At 38.4% G+C, this 14,077-nt stretch overlaps 1 long non-coding RNA gene across 1 annotated transcript in view; it reads left to right on the top strand.

Annotated features, from left to right (window-relative positions):
• The window catches only part of LOC129060399 (uncharacterized), a 74,493-nt gene extending 68,462 nt beyond the window's left edge, over nucleotides 1-6,031 (top strand). Inside the window, exon 4 of the long non-coding RNA XR_008527086.2 lies at nucleotides 5,958-6,031. This is a non-coding gene — a long non-coding RNA (uncharacterized LOC129060399). The remainder of the gene's footprint in view (nucleotides 1-5,957) is intronic.
• Nucleotides 6,032-14,077: the final 8,046 nt, after the last annotated feature.

Here is a 14,077-nt window from a genome sequence, read left to right as displayed (position 1 = left end):
TAGATCTAGCAATGAACTTTTATTAAACCAATACGTACAGATGGTTTAATACAGAGATCATTCATAAACCAATGTGTTTTACTACTGTGTTTTATCAGTACATCCTGTGTGTTTTCTATAGCCCACTAGTTCCATAACATATTGATAATTTTTCTCCAAAAAAAGATTCTGTGGTGAAAAAATTTGGAGAGAGTAGAAAATTAAGGTAATTTTTCTTAGGTACAACAAAATATCTAGGAAATTAAGATAATTTTTCTGAGGTACAATAAAATATCTAGCCGGTCCCATCCTTTGGACTTTAAGACAGCTAATCTTGGCCAACACTGAAGACAGCCAACTTGGTGCTATAGAAGGGCCCATATCCTTTTCAACTATACCCCAAGCCATCAATAAGCTGCTACTTCCAACAATATATGAAGTCATGGAACACATATGTGTATGTAGACAGCAACAAGACTTCTGCAGATCACTTCTGTGACAGTATCCCATTGTCATCTGGTCCCAGTGTTTATTTGTCAAGGAGAGTCTGATTTAATTGAAGTTGAACCAAGCCCTGGTCCCATGTTCTTCCACATTTTGTCCTTTCGTCCCCACAAACACCCTGTGTAATAAATATTATTATTTCCCATTTTTAGATGAGGAAACCAAGAGTGAGAGAGGTTTAGAGATCTCCCTAAAAAATGTTGCATTTTTGGTAAACAGCCGATTAGACATGAACATAGGTCTGTGACTTTAAATCCATTGTTCTTCCCACTCTCCATCTGATCCATCATCCTAACACCGTCCATCAGTATATCCCATGTGTTTTCTGTAGCCCACTAGTTCCATGAAATATTAGTAATGTTTCCCAAAAAAGGGTTCTGTGGTCAAACAAATTTGGAAATCACTAAGCTAAACAAAGTTAAACAGAGTTTCTTTTCAACACAGGAAGTCTCAGAACATGTTCATGCTAATATGCCTTAAGAACCTATAAATAGCTCAAAGGCAGAGGTTTCCATAACTGACTTGACCACAAAAATATTTTTTCCTATGGGCATCTTGAAAAACTAAGGATCAACAGAACAAACTATGGGAAATTCTGCTGCACAAGACTTGAAACAATTCTCCTCCTTCAGCTAGATGTCAGAAAAGTCCTCTTTGTCTTGTGAGTTGATGAGAAGACAGGATTTCATCTCTGAAAGGGAACAGGTTCCAGCCCCCTGGGCATGTTCTCCAGGCAGTAGATAGTCACCTCACCCAGTGGGTCCTTCATCTGACTTGATGGTACCAAGCCACTGCAGGAGACACAGCCATTTAGGGAGATAGCGGAAGGCTTTTTCTCACAGCTTTAGCATGAAAGGAGAGAAAGATAAGAAATTCTGAAGAAACACAGATTTGTAAATAACAATAACAACACTGTAGGTCCCTAAAAGACATTACTTAGAATTTAAATGAAAACCCCCAAGTTCCAAATTTAAACACACACACACAGAAACCAGACGCACACACACACACACACATACACTCAGAACTCCAAAACTCTCACCATGTAAAAGTGGCCCGACAGCAACAATCCTTTACAAAATATATAAATTTCTCTCATTTTTAATCTTTAGACAGTGACTTTTTCATGTGTATCAGGTTAATTTCATCTGTGCAATTTGATAGCAATTGCTTCCCAGAGCTAGTCTGGTTTTCAGTTTGCTAATGGTGTTTTCAGGTGTGGAGATCTGTGATTTACATTTCCATCTGACTGTTGTCTTTGGACATCTGTGCCTCTGGGTTACTAGGACTAAGAGGAAAGCAGTTACTCATGGAGAAAAATGAAGGGTGGGTAGGATGAATAACAGCAAAGTCAGTAGTCTAAGACACTACAGACTCCATGTTCTCCAGAAGAACTGCACATGGGTGGCAAGTCAAGGATTGGTTCTTATTAGTATTGCCATAAATTCCCTAAACTCTGTAGGAAGTGTCACCTCTTGTGGCCAGTGGTAATAAATTAGGGATCAAGAGAGCTTAAAATTCCACGTTGGAAAAGGTGTTAGGCTCTTCCTTCAAGATTCCAATTAAAAACACTCTTTTAAATCATGATTTCCCTTATCTTATTAAAATTGTAGAAGATATTTTTCAAAGATAACTATTAATACTTAAAATAAATTAGGAGACAATATGTGAGGAAGTTTTTCTGGAATATCCAAACTATCAAATGCAATTCACGTTAGGTAGACTGGAGAAAAAAAAAAATCCAAAGGCAGAGTCAAGAACCAGGACAGAGTCAAAGGAAGCATCTGTATTCATGGGTAAATGGCATGTGTGATCATCAGGACTGAAGAAGAAGCTTCAACCCACAAGGCTGATAAAGAGCAAGATGGCAAAAGGATTTTGTTTGTTTGTTTGTTTTGAGACAGAGTCTTGCTCTGTCACCCAAGCTGGAGTGCAGTGGCATGATCTCAGCTTACTGCAACTTCCACCTCCTGGGTTCAAGCAATTCTCCTGCCTCAACTTCCCAAGTAGCTGGGATTACATGCATGCACCACCAGGCTCAGCTAATTTTTATATTTTTTAGTAGAGATGAGGATTCACCATGTTGGCCAGGCTGGTCTTGAACTCCTGACCTCAAGTGATCCGCCCGCCTTGCCCTCCCAAAGTGCTGGGATCACAGGCATGAGCCACCACACCTGGCTGCAAAACGGTTTTAAGATGCAAAAAACATGGGTCAAAAATTACACTGGCCTCAAGTCTGGAAATTACTTTATTCAGAGGCTTTAGAGCAGAGCAGATGGTCCTCAGTTTGAATATTTAACATGTTGCCACTTGTCATTTCAATGCATACCTCTTCCCATCTCTTTGAACTTTTTTTTTTAATTTTATTATTATTATACTTTAAGTTTTAGGGTACATGTGCACAACGTGCAGGTTTGTTACATATGTATACATGTGCCATGTTGGTGTGCTGCACCCAGTAACTCGTCATTTAGCATTAGGTATATCTCCTAATGCTATCCCTCCCCCCTCCCCCAACCCCACAACAGTCCCCGGTGTGTGATGTTCCTCTTCCTGTGTCCATGTGTTCTCATTGTTCAATTCCCACCTATGAGTGAGAACATGTGGTGTTTGGTTTTTTGTCCTTGCGATAGTTTGCTGAGAATGATGGTTTCCAGTTTCATCCATGTCCCTACAAGGACATGAACTCATCATTTTTTTTATGGCTGCATAGTATTCCATGGTGTATATGTGCCACATTTTCTTAATCCAGTCTATCGTTGTTGGACATTTAGGTTGGTTCCAAGTCTTTGCTATTGTGAATAGTGCCGCTATAAACATACGTGTGCATGTGTCTTTATAGCAGCATGATTTATAGTCCTTTGGGTATATACCCAGTAATGGGATGGCTAGGTCAAACGGTATTTCTAGTTTTAGATCCCTGAGGAATCACCACACTGACTTCCACAATTGTTGAACTAGTTTACAGTCCCACCAACAGTGTAAAAGTTTTCTTTGAACTTTTATTTCCCATTGCTTTGGATAGCATGTAAAATTGAGGTAATAATGTTGTCTGAAAAGATAAAAATGTCTCTTCATCTGCAGGATTCATTTAAATACAATCGAATCATGAAGAATTTAATAAAATTAAATGCACACTCAAGTCAAGTGAACATTTTATATTGAAATAATATTTATTGCTTTATTTTATTGTTTTATTTGTGTTTACTAGCTATTTGTATTTCTTCTGTTGTATATTGCCTGTTCATATCTGTTGCCCATTTGTTAAATGAGAGTGTGTTTTTCCCACTGATTTTTATTAGCTAATTCTACATTAAGGATGCAAATTATTTGAATTCTATATATATTGTATATATTTTGGTAAACTAGTTTGGGCGTATTTAGGATATGATAAAGTATCTTCTTTGTAAAAAATTGAGGGAAATCATAGAAAAATAATCACCAACACAAAAAGAATAGGGAAAATTTATTTATCTAGTATCAAGATATATGCTACATAAATGATCCAATCCATTATTTGGATTATTTTAATTTTTATGGTCACCAAATATTAATTTTTAAAACTTTGAAGGCATAATAGATTTTAGGTATAATACTATTTAAAATCCCAAAGAAATCTAAGCTACTTTAGGAAAACTTTCTTTTTCATCTTCAGTTATGTTTCCCAAAGAATGAAGTACAGTTTTTCCCAATTTGTACTCAAATTATTTGAATGTGAAATGAAAAGTTAATTGTGTGAATTAAAACACACACTCATACAGATAATCACTCAAGCATGCATTGAAGAGTCTGTGAACAGAATAAAAATGATCCCCCTTTTCTTTCTGTTTCCACTCTTTTTGTAGTTTTAACAGAACCATTAATGTTGACACACTAGCACAATCTGTTGGATTTTCTAGTAGCTACAGCACCATGGTTTTGGAGATTCCTCAATTCTAATAACAATAATGATGGACAGGGTTAATGTGCCAAGCACTAAGCTACATGCTTTTCATGCATGACCTAATACAACAATTCTATGGTGACAGGTACTATGATCTCCATTTTACATATGTGCAAAATGTAGGCACCAGAGATGTAAATAGTCATTTGACCAAAGTCACACAATAGTAAATGGTAAGGCCATGATTCCCACCCAGGCCTCACTGGCTCCAGGAGCCATGTGCAGACAACTGTGGTACCCTGCCTGTCAAAACACAGAACAAAACAAACAAAGGCAGATATCAGATTCAGCTTTTTTAAAAAATGGAGGTAGTTTCCTAATAGAAAAAAAATGGAGGAAATCTGACTGTTTTCTAGATCTGACTTATTTAACAGATTGCTCACCTACTTATTGGGATCTACAGAGATAATTTTCTAGCTCTTGAGTTCAGACTCTAACAGGGAACCAGACACATAAACAAATAAACATTATTTACTTTTCCAGGCAGGAGGCAATTACGGTGATTTCAGCTAAGGGTGGTAAGAGAGGTGGAACAGAAGTAATTGTTGTAGCCAGGACTCAGCAATGGGAACAGGAATGGCATCAGGAGGGCAAATGGACTTACTTTAGAGAAGAGTTGTGATAGTTGATAACAACCTGTACAGATTAAGTCCATTAAGTCCAACAATGCCACGTACTATGCTAAGCATTAACTTTCTCATTTATTCCTCCCAATAACTTGTGAAATCTATATCATTATTACCTTTGCATTACAGATGAGGAAACTGAGATGAGTTACCTAATCTTCCCGAAGTCAGCTTGCTAGCAAGCGTTGGAACAAGGCAGGAATGCAGGCCATCCTCCACCTAACAACACAGTCCCCTCTTTTTCTTCTGAAAGAGGATAAAATGAAGTAGTGGCAAACGACAGAGAAATGTTTGTCTGTTGGGGGGCCGGGGAATTATACTTAATAGTGTCTATTTCTTTATGCAATTGGAAGCTAGGCCATCTGCCCCAAATGAGGGAATATTATTGAGGGGGAGACTTACAGAGAATTGTAAACATTCATATCCAGCTAGGAGCTGAACAGAGAAGAGTATGTTTAAATGGTTTGCTGAGCAATGATGAGAGTGCACTTAAGGAAGGAAGCCCTATATTTGTAATGGAGCGCACATTCACAATTATTCAATGTTGTGCAAATGATGACATTTGGGCAAGTACCCATACTAGAGTTCACTAGGGAAAATTCATGGAGACAGAAGACATAGGTCTCCACCTTTCACTTAATTCTACAGCATGAGAGACCTGTCCAGGCCAAGTTTCAGATTCGAGTAGAAAGAGCTGAACTTTGGGCTGTGGAGTTGTGAAGCTTCTCCAATAGAAAGTGTCATCCCTCTCCTAGTATAATCAAGGACCAGGATACAAATGTCATATACAGATGGTCTCCAACTTATTATGGTTCAACTTAGGGTTTTCCAGCATTACGATGGTGTGAAAGCTGTACGCATTCATAGAAACCATACTTTGAATTTTGAATTTTGATCTCTTCTAGAGCTAGCAAGTACTCTCTACAATGCTGGGCAGCAGCAGTGAGCCACAGCACCCGTCAGCCATGCCATCATGAGGGTGAGCCAATGCTACTCTACCAGTGAGTTACCAGATAATTTTTGCCCATCTGTAGGCTAATGTAACTGTTCTGTGCACATTTAAGGTAGGGTAGGCTAAGCTTTGATGTTTGGTAGGTAAGGTGTATTAAATGCATTTTTTATTTGAGGTATTTTCAGCTTATTATATATTTGTAGGGACATAAGCCCATTATAAATTGAGATCTGTAGTGTGATGGAACCTCGATGCAAGACTTTCCCGCAAACTCAAGGCTCATGACTGGGAGTCAGCAGCTTCAAATCCAGTGTGATCTGGATTTGAGGTCCACAATTCGCAGTCACAGGTGTACGATGTTGCAAGCTCTCTGCAGCATTCACCATAGTAGTGTTCATTATTGTGAAGCACCGTCCCCTCTCTTTGCAGTATAGGGAGAGGCCAGGCTCCAGGCCAGTAGTTGACCAGAAATGATTGATTGCTCTAAGCACTTAGAGCCTAGTCTGTTTCCATGAAGCTTTGCAGGAAGCCAACTTCTTTTCAGGGAGGCCAGCCAGCAGGGGGTTAATTTTGTACAAGTTAACCCTTACCGCTTATTCAAGTTTCTGCCGCAGTGAGAGCAGAGGTACCAGAGATTAAGGGTACCAGAGACTAAAATGTTTAAAATGTTTCATCTCAGGGTCTGGGCTAGGTAGTGAAGGAAGCAGAAGTTAGAGGAGTCTTGACAGAGAAAATAGAAAGGCATCAAGTACCATAGACTTCCATTGTCATTGTTGTGTGGTTGTGCAAACTTTGCAACTTATTTCCACTTACATTGATCAGCTATTGGAACCATCAGTTATTTCATTTTTTTTGAACAGCTCTACTAAAGTATATTTGACATAAAATCAATTGCAAATACTTTTTTTTTTTTTTTGTATTTTTAGTAGAGATGGGGTTTTACCATGTTGGCCAGGTCTCGATCTCTTGACCTTGTGATCCGCCTGCCTCGGCCTCCCAAAGTACTGGCATTACACGTGTGAGCCACTGCACCCAGCCTCAATTGCAAATACTTAAATTGTACAGTCCAAAAAGTTTTGACATCTATCCACACTTGTGAACTCACACCATTATCATGATAATGAACAAACCCATCGCTCCCAAAACTGTCCCCATACCCCTTTATTACAGCAGGTGTTGAGGGTCCTGATTTGATTTTTCTCACCCTGTTTGTCTTATGACTAGTTGCCTGTGGCTTTGAACAAGTTACTTCTTTTCCATTTTGTCATTTCCATAATGAATATAAAGCTAACTTATAAACTAGAATATTTTGATAATTAGTGATTATAAAACAAAAGACTAGAGATACAACTTTTATTATAATAATGAAAAGTGAAAATGGAACTGGCTATGTAGGAAGAAGCCATTAATCTTGATGACAGAAACTTTGGGTCAGATTTCCACAACAGATTCTTCACAGGATCTAATAGAATCATCCAGTAAGGAATGGGGAGCATGTCCTTTTGTTCCCATGCCGCCATAGGCTCAGTCCAGTCTGACCTCAGAAACAGGCTCTTGCCCTGGGCAGGAGGAATGTAAAGATTCCCTCCACCCAAATTCCGAGCTCAAAATTAAATTCCGTTTTTTTGCTGTTGGTGACAGCATCTGCTGCACACACAAGATGCTGCCTGATCTCTCTGGTGTCCGTTTCTGGCTTTTGGTTGGCCACACCCACAAGTCTCCAAATTCTTAGTTGGAGTCCTCATGCCTACTGCCTGAGCATTCTCTCCTCACTGCTTGTCTCTTTGAGCTTACTTCCTTGCCTGAACATCACTGCCTCAGCTGGCTTCCATCTTGCAGCCTCTGATATGCAGAAGACATTAACTCCCACCCTACCCCAGCCTCCTTGGCAGCCCACCTGGTTTGTCACTGACCATCCAGATCCAAGCATGACAGTTTAATCTCCATATCCAATCCTCCCCTGACCTAATTAATTTTGCACTTAAGCAACTTCCATGATAAGTTATACTTTTTTTCTTTAGTCCCCAGAGTCAGTTTAGGACCTAGTAAAAAAAAAATATATCAGGCTTCTTCCATCTAAATTCAAAATCAGTGTTTGGAAAACTGTCTTGGTACAACAAAATCATCTACATTTATTTATTTAGTGGTAAAAGATGAAGTGATAAAAATAATCTCTGAATCCCAAAATGTCTGCAAATGAGAATGAAGAAGAATGCCACAGGCTAGCAGTTTTAGCATATACACTCTCCAACTGTTGGGGCTGATATAGCCCAGTTGAAGAGTGCATGTTAAAAAATATAATGTTAAATATATATATATATATACACACACACACATATATGTATACAAAATAAGTTGGGCTTATTTATAGGTTAGGTCAATTTATACATCTGTCTGTAACTGTGACTGTTAAAATGTGCAGTCTATAGTATAAAATTGTGATTATGTACCCTGAGAAATATTGTCATAAGCCCTTTAAAATATGCAGCATCTATTATTCATTTCCATAGAGACAAAAAATTTAAGTGGCAGTAAGAAAATTTAAGTTGGACACTTTGAAACAGTGAGAACAATTAAGCCAAGGAATAGGCAAAGGAATCTCCTACCTCATCAAGAACAGTTTTTTGTTAGATGATTTTTGAGATGCTATCTGTAGACTTGAGACTATCTCAGGATTATGGAGATGATTCAAAATTGAGGGTGGCTTACACTTGTAGGAGGTGTATTTCAAGTGGCAGTTTCTATTGTAGACACAGATGCATGTTTAAGGATAAAGTGCTTTCGGGGATCAATGAATTTCACAAAATTAAACCTCAGACAGCTTTCCATTTGTGACCCTACACTTCAGCATTTTTATCCACACTTGATATCACTCTTTCAGATTTGGGTTTAGGCTATTTCCATCCTAAGTAAAAGAGGGATTAAAATCAAGGGAAAAGAGAACCACCTCCTGTGACGCCAAAGGTATTCTCAGCAGTGTGGCTGTTCCCAGTTTCACCTCTCACTGGTGAAATCCAACAGAAGGAATTGCAGATTCCTTAGGGCCACCTCTAGTGGGTTTTCTCGGTTGGAAAACCTCAAAGGTAAGAGTTTAATTAGGAATTTAACATTGGCTTCGAAAAAGAAGTCACAATATCTAGGTATTTCATGCAGGGAAGTTGAGTCACTCACAAAAGAATTTCCTGCTAAAAATTCTTCAGTGGCACAGAGTGTGTCTTGCTAATTGGGGTGATGACCACGACAACGCCAGTGGCCAGCCCTTTGCCCAGGGTGGCTGCCTCCATTAGGAATGGCAGTATGCCCTTTTTGTGTACTCTGAAAGGCGCCTGGTAGGGAGGCCTGAGGAGCCACTAGCAACCTTTGTGCAGAGGGCAGGTCTGGGCAGGTCATGGACCGGCAGGACTGAGAAGCCACCTGCTGACAGGGTCTTTCTTCCTCATGAACGAGTCCAGGGGATTCCATTAGAAAAAGTGCTGTTTTAAGCATGCCGCGGCCACCTTTAATGATTTCCAGGGAAGGAAATGAGTCTCCCAAATCAATTATGACACTCAATTAGGTTACTTAGGCCGATGAATCCCAAGTGAAATTAGAGGATGGGATGCATGATTCAGTGGCCTGCAACTCTCCAGGCTGCAGGGCCCAGGGACTGCCAGGGTGGTGTTTTGCTAATATTCCTCTTGTACCTTTGAAGTGTAGTACTCAGTGCCAGCCCAGTCCTGAGCACAGTGTGAGTGCTCAGTGCCAGCCCAGTCCTGAGCACAGTGTGAGTGCTCAGTTAAAACTAAATCTCAATACTCTCTTTTTTCTGTGTTTGATCTATGCACTCACTTGGAAGATGAGAAATGCTCGGAAAATGCATTTTATATCATGAAAAAAGGCTGAACATCCCTGGTGTATGGTCTTTTAATTTCTTTACTGATCTGAATTTTTGAAGTCACACTGGTGTTTTTCAATATTAAAAATGACCAATTAATTTGTTTTTCTATAAGCTTCTCTGAGAAAGAGTGCAAGTATAAGGAAACAAATGTTAAATCTGTGCATAGGAGCCATGCAATTCCTAGGAGACAGTATCCATAACTTGTCTCAGTGTTGGAAGGTGCCCCAATAATGGGTAGAGTGTCTGTGCACAACTATTGTTGAAGACACCAGCCTGTAATCAAGAGATCTTTCCCTAATGCACAACGTGAAGACTTCTGCAATCTTTGGGGCTACTCCCTGTGCCTCTGATCTTAACACAGTGCTGAGTGTCCCACAGCCACCACAGGTTTTGTCATTTCAGAGGTGGGGCAAATGGTTGTGCTAGGTGTGCCCACCAAAAAGGAATCCAGTTAGTGGTGCAACAGGAAACTAAAACCCAACCCTGATCCCTGCTCTCTAAGCTATGCTTTCTGCCCACTGAACCAAATGTTCCCATCCTTGAAGGGGGCACCTTTTTTTCTAATGCACAAAGGTACCATATGATCTAGTAGAGGCCCTGCAGTTGTGATTAGTTGCATTATTGTGGATGTCTCAGAAAACTTGGCAGATGTCCATACCTGCAGAGGTGTACCGCAGCAAACCCCAGAAGTATGGGGAAAGCCAGCGTGCAAAATCAAGGCTCAGAATTTTCCAGAATTGAGAAAACATGAACTCACAAACACAGGAAGCACATTAAAATAAAAAGCAAAATAAAAAAGAAATCCACACCTGGATAGGTTTTAGTGAAACCGTAGAACACCCAAGACAAAGGGAAAATTTGAAAGCAACAGGAAAGAAAATGATCCATAAATCACAGGTAGGCTCTTCATAGCAATAAGGGAAACTAGAAAACAATGAAATAATATTGTCAAAGTGCTGACAGAAAATCACTGCCAACTTATACTCTCAGCACAACTGTATTTCAAGAACAAAGGCAATATAAACACATTTTTGGCAAACAAAAGTTGAGTTCATAACTAAAAGATCTTTACTAAATGCACTTTCAGAGGAGAGAGAGAAACTTATTTCAGAAGGACAACCTGAGAGACACAAGAGGAAAAGTGAGCAAAGAAATGTCTAAACTGGAGGTAAATCTAAACAACATTATTTGCATAAAATAGTGATAATCTCAAACCTGATGTCTTAGAAGAGACAAAATACTGAAGATGGAAGAAAGAGTGATTAGAATTAAAGCATATTAAGGGTCTGTGTATTTTCCCAGTGAAAAACTATTGGTATTGCTTACTAATTTTGTTAAGCTCACTTGCAAAATTTCAAGGGTGATCACTAAAACAGAAATGAAATGAATACTTAAAAACTAATAGAGGGAAAAATGGAATAAACAAACAAACAAAATACCCACCAAGCCCCCCAAAAGGCAAGATGATACATAGAAGAATCAGAGGAAATGTGAATCAAATAGAAGAAAGAAAGATGGTAAAAAAAAAGGCCAAATATATCAGACATCACAGTAAGTGGGACTATATTAAACTTGCCAATTAAAAAATAAGAGTTTCAGACTGGATGAAAAGTAAAACCTACTGTTGATTATAAGCAGTTCCCCTCAAATATATCTAAGGACATGAGATAGTTGAGAATAAAAGGACAGAAAAAAACTAACCATGCAAATACTAATAAAAATAGATCTGAGATGGCTATAATAACAGCAGAAGATGAGATAGACCTTGAGACAAAATCCATTCTTGTGGCTAGAGTGTGTCCCAACATAATGACAAAGATTTCAACTCCCCAGGAAGATCCAACAATTCTAAAATTGCATATAACTAATAAAATAGCTTCAAATGATATAAATCAAAAGTTGATAGAATACAGACATAAATGGTCAAATCCTTTCTCATAGTGAGAGATTTCAACACATTTCTCTCAATTCTTGATAGGTCAAAGAGATTTTTTAAAAATTAGTACAAATATAGTGGCATGTTATCGTCCAATAATTGCATTTTAAAAATAAAAATGTATGTAAGTACCACTCTGAATATAATAACTTAATCCAATCCCAGTAAAAAGCAAAAACCCCTTATGCTTTATTTAAACTAAGAAAACACATTGTTATTGTATATATAATTTCCAATGTGTATTTAGAAATTTTAAAATTGTCTAGAGATTTCTATCTTACTATCTCAATTTCATCCAATGATCTACTGAAACCCACACAGTTTAAATATAGTGCCACAGAAGAGCTGAACAACACAATTCATAAGCTCAATTTAATAAACATCTAAGGAAATCCATATTCAATACCTGAAGAATACACATTATTTAATAGAATTCATGGAATATTTATGAAAACTGACCAAATGCAGCAATTCTCAAGAAATTTTGAACAAATGGAATCTGACCACAACAGAATTAAGTTTAAAACCAATATATAAAAATTAGTTACATGTATGTATCAGAAATAGAAAAATGTAATTACAAAAAAAATCCTATCTTATTTGAAATAGAACAAGTGAAAGGAAGCTAGGAAGAAATAATACTAGCTGTAAACATTTACATGATTCTTAACTACTTCTCAGACCTCTTTCAAAATATATCATATATATTAATTTACTATTTACTATTTACAATAGCCCTTTAAAGTAGTATAATTATCTCCATTTTAAAGATGAAGAAATTGAGGCACAGAGAGGTTACATAAGTTTACACACCCAGTAAATAGCAGGATTCACACCCAGGTAGTCTGGTGCCAGATCCTGTACTCCTCATCACTATTCTTTCCTACTTCTCAAAAGACATGCAAGATCTCTGGGAAGTCCATAAAGGTTTATTGAAAGACATTTGCACCTAATAGATGGCTATATCATATTTAGGATTGGAAAGACTCCAAATCGTTAAGATATCAATGCTTTCCCAAGTTGTTCTTAAATTCAGTGCAATTTCAATCAAAATATTAATAAATTGCTTCCAGGAATTCAACAAATTGATTTTAAGTTTTATATAAGATGACAAATATTCAATAAAAATAAGACCATAATTGAGAGAAAGGATAAGGTAAGATTTGCCCTACCAGATGTAAGGACTTGTTATACATTGTATTGACTAGGATAGTGTGGTACTAACCAGAAATAAATTAGACCAAAGGAATAAAATAGAGAAGAGAGAAAGACCCACAAAACAATTGACTTTTATATGGCAAAAGTAACATTGTATATCTTGGGACTAGAACTGACTATTCAATGGCGATTATTAAAAAGTCGGGGGCCAGGCGCGGTGCCTCATGCCTGTAATCCCAGCACTTTGGGAGGCCGAGGTGGGCAGATCACCTGAGGTCGGGAGTTCAAGACTACCCTGACCAATATGGAGAAACCCCATCTTTACGAAAAATACAAAAATTAGTTGGGCGTGGTGGGGCATGCCTGTAATCCCAGCTACTCGGGAGGCTGAGGCAGGAGAATGGCTTGAATCCGGGAGGTGGAGGTTGCGGTGAGCCAAGATCATGCCATTGCACTCCAGCCTAGGCAACAAGAGCAAAACTCCATCTCAAAAAAAAAAAAAAAAAAAAGTCAGCAAACAACAGATGCTGGCGAGGCTGTGGAGCAATCACAGTGCTTTTACACTGTTGCTGGGAGTATAAATTAGTTCAACCATTGTGGCAGACGCTGTGGCGATTCCTCAAGGATCTAGAACCAGTAATGCCATTTGACCCAGCAATCCCATTACTGGGTATATACCCAAAGGATTATAAATCATTCTACTATAAACACACATATACACACATGTTCACTGCAGCACTATTTACAATAGCAAAGACTTGGAACCAACCCAAATGACCATCAATGACAGACTAGATAAAGAAAACATGGGACATATATACCATGGAACACTATGGAGCCATAAAAAATGAGTTCATGTCTTTTGTAGGGACATGGATGAAGCTGGAAACCATCATTCTTAGCAAACTAATACAGGAACAGAAAACCAAACACCGCATGCTCTCACTCATAAGTGGGAGTTGAACAATGAGATCACATGGACACATGGGGGGGAACATCACACACTGGGGCCTGTCAGGGGGAGGGAGGCAAGGGGAGGCAGAGCATTAGGAGAAATACCTAATGCATGCGGGTCTTAAAACCTAGATGACAGGTTGATAGG

The sequence above is a fragment of the Pongo abelii genome, chromosome 6 (genome assembly GCF_028885655.2).
Source record: "Pongo abelii isolate AG06213 chromosome 6, NHGRI_mPonAbe1-v2.0_pri, whole genome shotgun sequence".
In the NCBI taxonomy this organism is placed as follows: domain Eukaryota; kingdom Metazoa; phylum Chordata; class Mammalia; order Primates; family Hominidae; genus Pongo; species Pongo abelii.
The sequence above is the reverse complement of the archived record's forward strand: the minus strand, read 5'-3'. Positions and strand labels throughout refer to the sequence as shown.